Source organism: Mastomys coucha, unplaced genomic scaffold (assembly GCF_008632895.1).
Source record: "Mastomys coucha isolate ucsf_1 unplaced genomic scaffold, UCSF_Mcou_1 pScaffold21, whole genome shotgun sequence".
NCBI classification, from domain to species: domain Eukaryota; kingdom Metazoa; phylum Chordata; class Mammalia; order Rodentia; family Muridae; genus Mastomys; species Mastomys coucha.
Window position 1 is genome coordinate 171,623,844 of NW_022196904.1, and position 11,851 is coordinate 171,635,694.

At 47.0% G+C, this 11,851-nt stretch overlaps 1 protein-coding gene across 25 annotated transcripts in view; it reads right to left on the bottom strand.

Moving 5' to 3' along the window:
- Positions 1 to 6,539, bottom strand: part of Sorbs1 (sorbin and SH3 domain containing 1) — a 234,923-nt gene extending 228,384 nt beyond the window's left edge. For 4 of the 25 annotated variants that reach the window (XM_031390277.1, XM_031390270.1, XM_031390268.1 and 1 more), the window contains exon 1: positions 6,334 to 6,526. The gene's annotated coding sequence lies outside the window, so the exon portion shown is untranslated. Of the gene's footprint in view, positions 1 to 4,653; positions 4,753 to 6,333 lie in introns of those variants that run through there. The other 21 variants (XM_031390246.1, XM_031390243.1, XM_031390250.1 and 18 more) reach the window with 12 other exon arrangements.
- Positions 6,540 to 11,851: the final 5,312 nt, after the last annotated feature.

Consider the following 11,851-nt stretch of genomic DNA (forward strand, 5'->3'; position numbering starts at 1 on the left):
TCAGTGAATTACGTTAAAAAGTACCATCAAGCTGGCAGTGGTGGCGCACACCTTTAACCCCAGCACTTGGGAAGCAGAAGCAGGAGGATTTCTGAGTTCTAGGCCAGCCTGGTCCACAGAGTGAGTTCCAGGACAGCCAGGGCTATACAGAGAAACCCTGTCTGGAAAAAAAAAAGGACCATCCAAGTATGCTGTAAGGCTCAGCCAGAGACACTATCTGCTCAGAGAAAACAATGTTGACATTAAGTATCGATGTAACAAAAACTGTGATGTTGCCATACTGAGGATGAGAAAAAAGGGCTAGAGTTGGGGTAATTCGTAATTATGATAGTAATATTAGGAGAAATAATAAAGGGTATAAGGTAACTGTAATGGAAAAAAATAATGATCCCTTAAAAGTACGGATCCTAAGCTCCAAAAGTAGGAACATGTTATGTGGCAAAGGGGAATGGAGTTTGCAAATGGAATGAAGATTGTTAATCAGGGGCTGGAGGGATGGTTCTGCAGTTACGTGTTCTGGCTACTCTTTCAAAATAACTCTTTCAAAGTTCAGCCCCCAGTACCCGTATCAGGCAGCTTAGCACTGCCTAACTCTAGCTCCAGAGGAATCCAACACCCTCTTCTGGCTTCTGCAGGCACCTATACACATATGTACATACACACAGGGGGTGGGGGGGGAGAGGGGGAAGGGAGACAGGGAGGGAAAGAGAGAGGGAGGCAGGGAAGGGAGAGAGAGAATAAATAGGAGAGAGAAAAGAAATTTCTATTTTTGAAAGTTGCTAGCAACTGATGTTGAGATGGGAGACCGTCCTAGATTATCCAGGCTGCCCACTGTAATTACCAAGCTCCTTAAAGGGAGTCAGATAGTGATGATGCACTGATGATTAGAGCCATCAGCAGAATGGCTCAATCAGCCGTCACTGGCACTGACTGTGGTGGCTAGTTTCATGACAACTTGACACAGGCTAAGGTCTTCTGAGAGGAGGGAACCTCAATTAAGAAAAAAATCCCTTCATAAAACCAATCCGTGGCAAGCCTGTAGGGCATTTTCTTAATTAGTGATTGAAGTGGAAGGGCCCAGCCCATCGTGGGTGGTAACCGTCCCTGGGCAACTTAAATACGTTTACACGAAAAGCCAGCACAGGTATTACAGAGTCGAACACAAATTCAGGTAGATTTTTTTAGTATAAAAAGTGGAGACTTCAAGGTACCTTCTTGCTCTTTAAGGTTCCCTTTAGGCACTGAACTCACTGACCACTAAGCATAAAGACTCAATGATGGGGTTGGAGAGAAGGCTGGGCAGTTAAAAGTACTTCCCACTCTGGCAGAGGACCAGAGTTCAATTCCCAGCACCCACATCAGATGACTCACAACCGCCTATTATAACTCCAGCTCCCAGAGATCTGACACCCTCTCCTGGCCTTCAAAGGCATCTGCAGAGATATGCACATATATGTCCACAGACAGACAGACAGACACACACACATACTAAAATAAACAAAATGTTTAAAAAACTTATCTTGTCTGTAATACATCAGAAAGAGAAGGACATTAAGAGCCTCAATACACTTCCACCATAGCATCTAGAATCTCACACCAGCAACCTGCTGGTGTATGGTTCTGCCTACGGTGGGCACAGAATATCCCTGAGTTCAACCCAACGTTCATTGGAAAAGTGCTAAGTATCTCTCTTCTAAAGGGTTATGTGTCCAGCTACTGGTATTAGGGTTGGTCTCGCCTAGGAAACACAACACTAAATTCTCCACAGATGGACTGTCTTGGCAGTAGCCTGCCAGCTTCTAGGCATGACCAGACTCACTGACAGGAGACCCATGTCCACCATCAGCCCTGTACAGCTTAAGCCTTCTTATGAAACACATTAACAATACTTCTTCCATTGAAGGAAGAAACAGGATACACTTCTTGGGACAGGGTGTCCCTGGTGGTTCACAATATAAGGGTGGAAACATTTTCTGCTGTTAGGGCTGGTTTTGTTTTTAAAACAATAACCACATGACAAGAGACTTTAGAAAAAAAAAAAATTCTCTAGAAAGAGTCAGTACTGACCTCAGACAAGAAGAGGGAGGGGATAATCAATGGAAGGCCACACAGAAATAAAAAGCAGTTTAATTGGGTTTGCTTTTTGTTTTGTGTGTAAAATACATATATAGGCAGAGACATAAACTGCTTTTGAATTAAGAACAGAGAACATGAAATTTTAATGAGACAATAATACACTAAAACACACTACAAAGATATATTACTAGCAGGATGGGGGAAGAGAGCAGAGAGAAGAACACAACAGGAAGGGAGGAAAAAAAAACAAATGGCCACAGGAAAGATATATAGGGGGAAAACCTGGAAAGGAACAAGAAAGAGGGCCCCACACCGTGCCTGAAGCATGAGGCCTGAAGAAGCCATACACAGACTTCCTAGTACCGGCGAGCTGGCCAGAGGAAGGCATGCTCCTCATAGCTGTTGGCTTGGGGTACACACTCCAAAGTATTCCCATCTTGTTACCCACTGCTCCCAGCCCTTTAACTGCTCACTGAGAAGTGAGGCTTAGCACTGCATACAGGTCACAGGCTAGAGCCTCCCTACCTCCCAGAGATGATGAGCCACCATCCAGGGGCTCCTCAGTCTCCAGGTCTCCCCTCTGAAAAGGCAATCGGTGAAACGCTCTCTCATAAAATGCCGGGCAGTGGTGGTGCACACCTTTCATCCCAGCACTTGGGAGTCAGAGACAGGCAGATTTCTGAGTTCGAGGCCAGCCTGGTCTACAGAGTGAGTTCCAGGACAGCCAGGGCTACACAGAGAAACCCTGTCTTGAAAAAACAAAAACAAAAACAAACAAAAAAAAATGTATGATGGAAGTTAGATGGGAAAACTCCTCCATTAAAAAAGAGACTCATTCCATGGAAAACTTTAGTTTTGTATCGGAAATTTAAAAACAAAAAAATACACACACATCAAAAAGAAACTGGAATTGCAGCAGCAGAACTGGGCCCGTCGTCAGCTCTCCTCAGCATCACCACCAGCACACCTAAAGGCCCTGAGTGTTTAAAGGCCCTGAGTGTTTAAGTTCTCCCGGATCTGGCTAAAGGTCTTGCCTGGCTCTGAACAAGCAGCTTCAACCTCATTCTACAATCAGAGTCAGCAGAGAAAACCCATGGCAGGATCAGTGCACTTAACACCTCCCCGATTCCACACCGCCCACATGCACGCACACACACTTGCATGCACATGTGCTCATCCGCACACACTCGAGCACACTCCAGCACGGACGCACACGAACACACTCATCTAAGTTCTTACTTCATTCCAAGGACACAGGACTACTGTACTCCTGGCTCCAAAGGCCGAACCTATGGAGTCTCAGACCTCCCTCCCCCTTTATCTCTTCTTTCCCCTTCATCTTTCTCCTTCCCATCTTAGGCTCCTCTCACAAAGGGGAGGGCCTTACTCTGGAGAAGGAGACCCAGATTCTTATCCCCCACTGCATCTCTCTAGGAGTGTGACCTCAAACAAATGGCCATACCTCCCCCAGCACTCACTGTGCCTCAGTGAAGGCTGCTAGAGATCAATCATACAGGTCCCCCTCCCCATGTTCCCAATATTTAAACGTTCACCTGTGAGATCATAAATAAAACATAGACTGAGAGAATGAATTATAGAAACGCCCTTTCTTCCACAATCTGTCATCCCATCCTCGCCTCCCCCACACACCGACTTGCTCTGAGGTCCACGTCTCTCACTCTGGATCATTCTAGCCTTGAATTATTTACATACTCTAAAACCACATGAATCGCACCAATCAAGAAAAAGGTAGTCTGACTCAGACAGAAGCCGGAGCTCTCGAGTGCTTTTTCAATACTATTGCTAAATACTGAGAATTTAACATCTGACTAGCAAACAGGAAAGAATCTAAAATCGCCATCACAAAATGTATTTGTGAATTTAAATTAAATGGTGCTTTTGGGAACCCTAGAAAGTCACTGTTATAAAGCCTCTTATTTTACCAACAAGAACACAGCATAAGCCACCAGCTCAAAGCCCAGAGGGTGCTGACCAGAGCCAAAGCCAGCCGGCTGTTCTGCCTCTACCACAGGCTTACATCATTTTTTTTTCTTTTTTGGATCATCTATTCCCCCTTGAAGGCTAGTTAAATCCTAAATTACCAATGAGTGCCTTCCACATCCACATCCAGAGAAGGATCCAGCGGGAGTGGAGTTGGGAAGACAGGGCGACTGACTACCAGTACCTCAGCCCAAGCTCTCTTCCCTGGATCCTATCTCTCCACACCCTGCTATGGGCTTCCAACTCTATTTTGGAGAAGAAAAAGAATTGCTGAACCGATCTTTGTTCTGCCAGGAAGAAGCAATTTTCATTTCTTCTTTGCCATATTTACAATCCCATCCCAATATCCCCAATCTCTTCAAAAAGTTTACAGAAACTCAACTGCTTTAACAAAAAAAAAAAAAAAAAAAAAAAGCAGTAGAGCCAACAAAAGAGGGGTTGTCCTACAGGAGATCAGCACTTCATTCGGGTACTATTGCCTGCAGGGAAGCCCAGACAGTCATCACAGGTCCTCAAGCTAAGGAATATACCATCTTTGACCACCCCCACCCCAAGAACTAACTAACCCTTCCTAACCTTCATCAAAGGTGCCCCCAGGCAGAGGAGGGTTAACGGACCACCTTTCTCTCCTCAGGCTCAAGAAGACCTCAGGGTTGAGCTGGCAAGGAGTTATTTAAGGCGGCAGCAGGAGGGTGGGGCAGAAAACTGTTGGCAGTATCTTCCTCCTCCACCCCTCCCCCTCACAGCCAACACACCTCACCCTGTAGACATCTCACTCACTCGCTGACGGCTGAAGCTATAAAATCTCCCCCAATGTGTGTTTTCTGTCATTGACACTGCTGCCCTCCCCCTGCTGCTGTCCACCCCACTTCTAATCCTCCCTTCAATCACCACCTCGATGTCTTTCCAGCCCAAACACACACTTACATCTAAAGAGAGGTATTTAAAAAAAAATCAAAAAAGCATGTGGTCAGACAAGCCATCACTGGCCTTCGCCGAGGAAGAAAAAGGACACACCAGTGTTGGGGGCTGGAAGGTGGGTGGGGAGATGCAGTCAGAGGCCTAACATGCCTGGCAGGTTCTATGGTGTCTCTAGATGAACCTCCCGCCTACTGACAGTGAAATCAATTTTAGCAATTTCAGTAGGTCGGCATTGTGACAACGGGGGCATCCCAGAGCTCAGCGATTCAAACAAAAATCCAAAGGCTCATCCAGAACATTCTGGGGAAACCCTCGGACACGATGAAATGAGCCGGCTCAGAGGAATCCCTACTGCTTCTATGGAGCAACGCATAATAAATTCTGTCTGCCCGGAAAAAGCATGCACTGATGAATTTCAAAGCCGTAGTACGACAAGCAGAGGTTCCAGGATACAGAATTCAACAGCACACATCGCCCTTCAAAGAAGCATAATGACTTTAAGCCTCTTTTCCCTCCTATCTCGAATGTCACCACCGCTTATCAGGGAAACGAAGGTGGAAACCCGGGAGGGACTGCCTGGGAAATAAGAAAAAGGAGTAGCTTTAGGTCCCTTTGATGATGGGCTGCCCTGCAAGATGCTGTCATCCAGTCATTCAGGGAAGCATGAAGGGGCCTGGGCGGTGAGCGGAACCACGGTATACCCCGACACACACCCACCAACACGCGTGGATGCAGGCTGGTCTGGGCCAGCAGCGTAGTCCTTGCCCCGCTCCCACCGCCCTCGGTATTGGGGATGGAGTGGAAGGGTGTGCTGATGAATGAACACACCTGAGATGCCTCCAGCCTGACACTCGAGCCCTTCTTCTTCCTCTGGCCACTGCAGAAAAGACCCTCAGTAGTTTCACTTTCCAGCGCAAACCCACCAAGGCTCTCCCGTCTCCATCCACCCACACTGCAGCCTGGCTGAAGCGGGGCGGACATTCCCTCTTAGTAGAGGCCATGATCGCACTTACCTTCACCTATCAAAAAACCGAAAAGGCATAAAGAAACCTAAAATCCCCAAAGCTCCCCGCGTCCTAGCAACTTTTCTTGAAGGGATGGGGAGGGGAGACACGGAGCAGCCGGGGAGACACGGAGCAGCCGGGGAGACACGGCTCGACGAAGGTCCCCCGAGGCCACCCGGGGATGCTCCGGGAGAAGGGGGGGCCCCAGGTCCCTCCAACAGCTGGCCCTTTAAAAGCACCTCCTCCGCGCGCGGAACAAAGGCGCCGCTCCGGGGGCCCGCCGCGCCCGCCCGGGAGCTGCCGCCGGAGAGCGCAGCCGCCGCCCGCTTACCTCGAGGGTCCCCGGCGAGGGTTTGCGCGCTTCCAGCCCGGCTCGCGCTCCACGCTGCAGTCAGCCCCGCTCTGTTTTTCTGCTACTCGGAGCTGACTTCACCGACGCCGGGGCCGGCCAATGGGCGGCGGCGACCAGCCCCTCATTAGCATGGCCTGGAACCGTCCACTCCGGCAGCGCCCAGGGGGCGGGGCCTGGCCGGCCGTGACAGGAAGGGGCGTGTGCGCCAATGGGGAGGCGAGGAAGAGCCCGCCGCCAAGCCTGCGTCCCTGGGAGCGGGGCGCGAGCCCGCGGATCCCCACGGATAACGCGCGCGCACCCGCTAACCCTTTCTACCCTGGGTTGCCCGGGAGGACCTCCAGACGCTGGCCCTGGGGTCTCTATAAGGCTTTGCCCACAGAGAGCTTGAAAGGAACAGTAAGCGTAAAACAACAGACAGTGTGTCCTAGCTATAAGCAAATTATTTAACCCTGTGCCCTTTTGCGGATCTGTGAAATGGCACCATAATTCCTCTTGGTAGAGTGTAGTGAATAAAAGCTTGCCAATGTCGCTGTCAGTCTGATACATTCTACCAGATAGGTGCCAAATGCTTCCTATTTTCTCATTTGCATTTCTCAGCCTTGTGAAAGAGACCCTATTACTAGTTTCTCTACTTTTAGTCTGTTTGTTTCTTTGTTTGTTTTTGACAAACAGCTCATGTATTCCAGCGTGGCCTCAAACTCACTGTGCAGCCAAGGATAATCCTTACCCCGCATTCTGGGATTACAGTATGTCCCACATTCACACACTCCATCCAGGCCAACCTCCAGACTTAGCATCTAGAGTGATAGGATTTTCAGCTGCACCACTCTGCCAGCCTGGCACTGGTATTCTATTCATACAACCTATATTCAAAGCTCAGTGGGCATGAAGGAGCTGAGCCCTGGGGTTACTAAGAGGACCCTCCCCTTAAGAAGCTTGCATTGATGGGCGGGATGAATAAACCTGATCATCTGTAATGAGCTAAAGTAATAACTGGGCACAGGCAAGGACAGGCACAGTATGCAATTTTGTCCCATGTGCTCCCTGTCTTAAAACAATCTCCAGTACCCAAAAGAACAGCAGAAAAGGGAACCGGTTAAGTGAACCAACAAGAACTAGTCTGGGACTTGCTTCCTCCATAATCAACTTCTCACATCCCTAGGACACCCCTCAAGGTAGGTGTCCTAGTCAGGGTTTCTATTGCTGCAACTAAACACCATGGCTAAAGCAACGTGGGGAGGAAAGGGTCTATTTGGCTTCCCATCCACAGCAGGGTTCATCATTGAAGGAAGCCAGGACAGGAACTCAAGCAGGGCAGGAACCTGGAGACAGGAGCTGATACAGGTGACATGGAGGGATCCTGCTTACTGGCTTGCTCCCCATGGCTCACTTAGCCTGCTTTCATATAGAATCCAGGACCATGAGCCCAGGATAGCCCATCCACAATGGGCTGGGGCCTCCCCCATCAATCATTAACTTAAAAATGCCCTACAGGCTTGCCTACAGCCCCGAGGCATTTTCTTAATTGAGATTCCCTCCTCTCAGGCATCCTTAGCCTGTGTCAAATTGACTTAAAACTTTCCAACACAGTAGAATAGTCACCTGAGCACAATTAATGCTTTACAGCTACCTTGGGCAAGAATCTTCAACCCAACCGTGTTCCCATTTAGCAGGCTGTGTGGTGAGGTAAGAATAGGACTTGGTGACTGCACAGGCAAGGGGAACCTCGTCTGTAGAGGTTGTTAGATGTCAGGGAACAGTAATTGGTCCTGGCTGAGCACCTGCTGTCCTCGACTCTGTTGTTTGTGTTTTTTTAATTGAAGACTTATAGCTGTCTGGGAACTTACACTATAACCAAGGAAGCAAGAAGCCTCCAGAGACCCCAACGTCCCTCAGCACAGGGCTCTGCCTCACCCAGACCTCATCCTATTGCTTTGTAAAACACACTTCCCAGGCTCTACTGTTACCTTACGCCACAGTCTGGACAAACAGCTCTCTGGTCTATAAAGTAATAAAGCAGCAAGTATTTATGTGCCTGTCTGGTCTGCTATACACAGCTGTACCAGGGCTATGAGCTTTATATGCACTGGTGCACCGAACAACAAACATAGCTAAAGTCACTATTGATACTAGGAGATTATGCAAAGAGGTAGGAAATAGAAGACAGAGAAACTAAGTGTTATCTACCTACGGAATCCAGGCAACAAGGTTTAGAATACACACACACACACACACACAGTCAGAACAATCCAATATTCAGTTTGGGGCTGGAGAAATCAGTGGTTAAGAGCACTGACTGTTCTTCTAGAGGTCCTGAGTTCAATTCCCAGCAACCAAATAGTGGCTGACAACCATCTGTAATGGGATCTGATGCCCTCTTCTGGTGTATCTGAAGAGAGCTACAGTGTACTCATATACATTAAATAAGTAATATTTTTAAAAAATGTTCAGTTTGGGTGGATTAGTTAAGAAAATAACAATACAACCATTTAATAGAATACTAGGTAGCTATGAAAAATGAAGTATTTTTGGTAATTTTAAAGGGGTGGAGAACTGTGGAATTGGCTTAGCAGTTATAGCGCTTATTCGCTTGCTGAGGACCCAGTTCAGTTTCTAGTGCACACACAATGGCTGACAACCATTAGCAAGCCACCATAGCCAGATGTTGACATAGCAACACTCAAAAATACTTATATTATTGAATGGGAAAGTTGATTGAAAACTGATGTGTAAAATCACATTACAATTTTTCCTCTAGAATTATGTATAATTAATTTTGTTCTTCTTTGTTTTTCTGATTTTTTTTTCCTTTATAAAATATCTATCAAGCCAAGTGGTGGTGACACATGCCTTCAATCCCGGAGACAGAGGCAGGCAGATCTCTGAATTCAAGGCCAGCCTGGTCTACTGAATGAGCTCCAGGACAGCCAGCCCAGGCTACAGAGTAAAACTCTGCCTCGGAAAACAAACAAACAAAAGTCTATCAGATTGTCCAGTAAAATTTTTTAAAAACTAATAATTGAAAAATGAAACATCAGACTCTGCTCAGGAAACTTTGAACTCTACTCCAGGCCATGCTCAGAAACGAGAAACAGAAACTGAAGAGGCCCAAGGAGATGCTGAACTCTTGAAGTAACACTTCTTAGTAGCTTCAGTGTCAACCTTCCACCTCAAAATATACCTCAGACATCTCTTCCATGAAGACCAGGATATGGTAGCTTTCTTCTGTGATACCAACAGTCGGAAGGCTGAGGCAAATGCTCAAAGTCAGCTTGGGCTACCCGGTGAGACCCAGTCTCAAAGAGCAGCTCCCAAACTGTGGTCTAATAATAGTTCACAATAAAAGCAACCTAAGAGATCATTAGGTTTAATTAGACCAACTCATCCCTATCTCCAGCCATTCACTGATTCATCTGGGAGGCAGGCCTGGTGCTATGTGGCAAGAGTAAGACCTATCTCCCTGTTGCCCCAAGGCGAGGCCCAAGGAGGTGAGACCCAGTAAGTTCATGTAGGCTGGGCTGGTTGGTTTTCTGTCAACTTGACACAAGGTAGTGTCATCAGAGAGAAGAGAATTTCAGTGAAGGATATGTCTCCATAAGATTGGGCTATAGGGCATCTTCTTAATTAGGGTCTGATGGGGGAGGGCCCATCCCACTGTGTCTGATGGAGGAGGGCCCATCCCACTGTGGATGGTGCCGTCCTTGGTCTGCTGACCCCGGGTTCTATAGAAAAGCAGGTTGAGCAAGCCATGGACAAGCCAGTGAGCAGCACCCCTCCATTTGCCTCTGCATCAGCTTCTGCCTCCAGATTCCTGCCCTGTTTGAATTCTTTCCCTGACTTCCTTCAAGGATGAACTGTGATGTGGAAGTGTAAATTAAATAAGCCCTTTCCTCCCCAAATTGCTTTTGGTCATGGTGTTTCATCAATGCAACAGAACCCTTGACTAGGACGTGGGCCAAGGCTCACACTAAAGATAAGCAGCCTATGCTGAAATCTCCCACGCTTGCTTTAATGCTGTGGTTGCCTCTCTTGGAGTACTTTATTTTTATACAAAAGATCCTGAGGGGCTGGAGAGATGGCTCAACGGTTAAGAGCACTGACTGTTCTTCCGAAGGTCCTGAGTTCAAATCCCAGCAACCACATGGTGGCTCACAACCATCTGTCCAACTACAGTGTACTCATATACATAAAATAAGTAAATAAATCTTAAAAAAAAAAAAAAAGATCCTGAATTTTTATTTTGAACTGGACGTTTGGGTTAGGGATATATCTCAATGGTAGAACACCTACCTAGCATGTGTTGGGACCTATCAATTATGTAACTGGTCTTAAGGAGAGGAGACACCAGGGCCTAAGGGGTAAAGCTTAGGTCAGAGGCTCTGAACCTTCCTAATGCTGCAACCCTTTAATACAGTCCTCAGGATGTGGTGACCCCAACCATAAATTATTTCACTGCTACTTCATAACTGTAATTTTGCTACTGTTATGAATCATAATATAAACATCTGATATGTAGAATATGAGACAGCCAGAGGGGTCACGACCCAAAGGTCAAGAACCAGTGGCCTAGCTTGTAGCTGAGGGCTCTCTACATCACAACTGTGTCTCTCATTTAGCTCACTCTTATTCCCAGCTCCCTAGGGATATGGGGAGGCCCCTGCTTCCCAGACCCACAGTACTTCACCTTTACCTTTCATGTGGAACGTAGCATATTTGACATGACAGAGTGTATTATTTCTCTGTAGTTTTATTCCTCTGCCCCTCTTGACATAGATTGTAAATGCCACAAAGTCTCAGCCTGTGCCTGCTCATCTCAATGGGCCTTACACACTGGAAAAAAAATCCACTTAAGTTTAATTTAATCTTATTTATTTCTCTTCAGTAACTTCTTGTTTTCTTTTCATGTGCCTCAGATTGTTCCCAGCAGTGTCTCTACTACTGGAAAAAAGAAGTAAATTACGAAGCAGGAGAATCATGCACAAGAAGCAGAGTCACCACCAAGCTCTAGCATCCCCACCACTGGCTACCTCCATGAGGAATCAAGAGAGAAAGAAACAAGACTGCATAGACAAGCTGGGTCACCAGCCTTTCTTCTGTCTATCCCCGGGGTTGCACAGGTCTAATGACAGATCTCTAGATGACAGTGGCAAACTTTAGAAACAGAAAATTTTCCTTAATAAGCAGATTCTCATCTAGGCATGGTACAGGGGAGGAAGGGAGGAAGCACAACCACAAAACTTATGCCTAAAATGTACAGAACTGATATAAACATTGATACACACACACACATACACACACACACACTACAGCTCAGTGCCTGAGTTCCATTCCCAGAACCACAGAAAGAAAAAGAAAGGAAAAAAAAAAAAAAAAGACTTGATGGAATGTCATTTGCAAGAATTCCACATTAGCCGGGCAGTGGTACCACACGCCTTTAATCCCAGCACTTGGGAAGCAGAGGTAGGCTCATTTCTGAGTTCGAGGCCAGCCTGGTCTA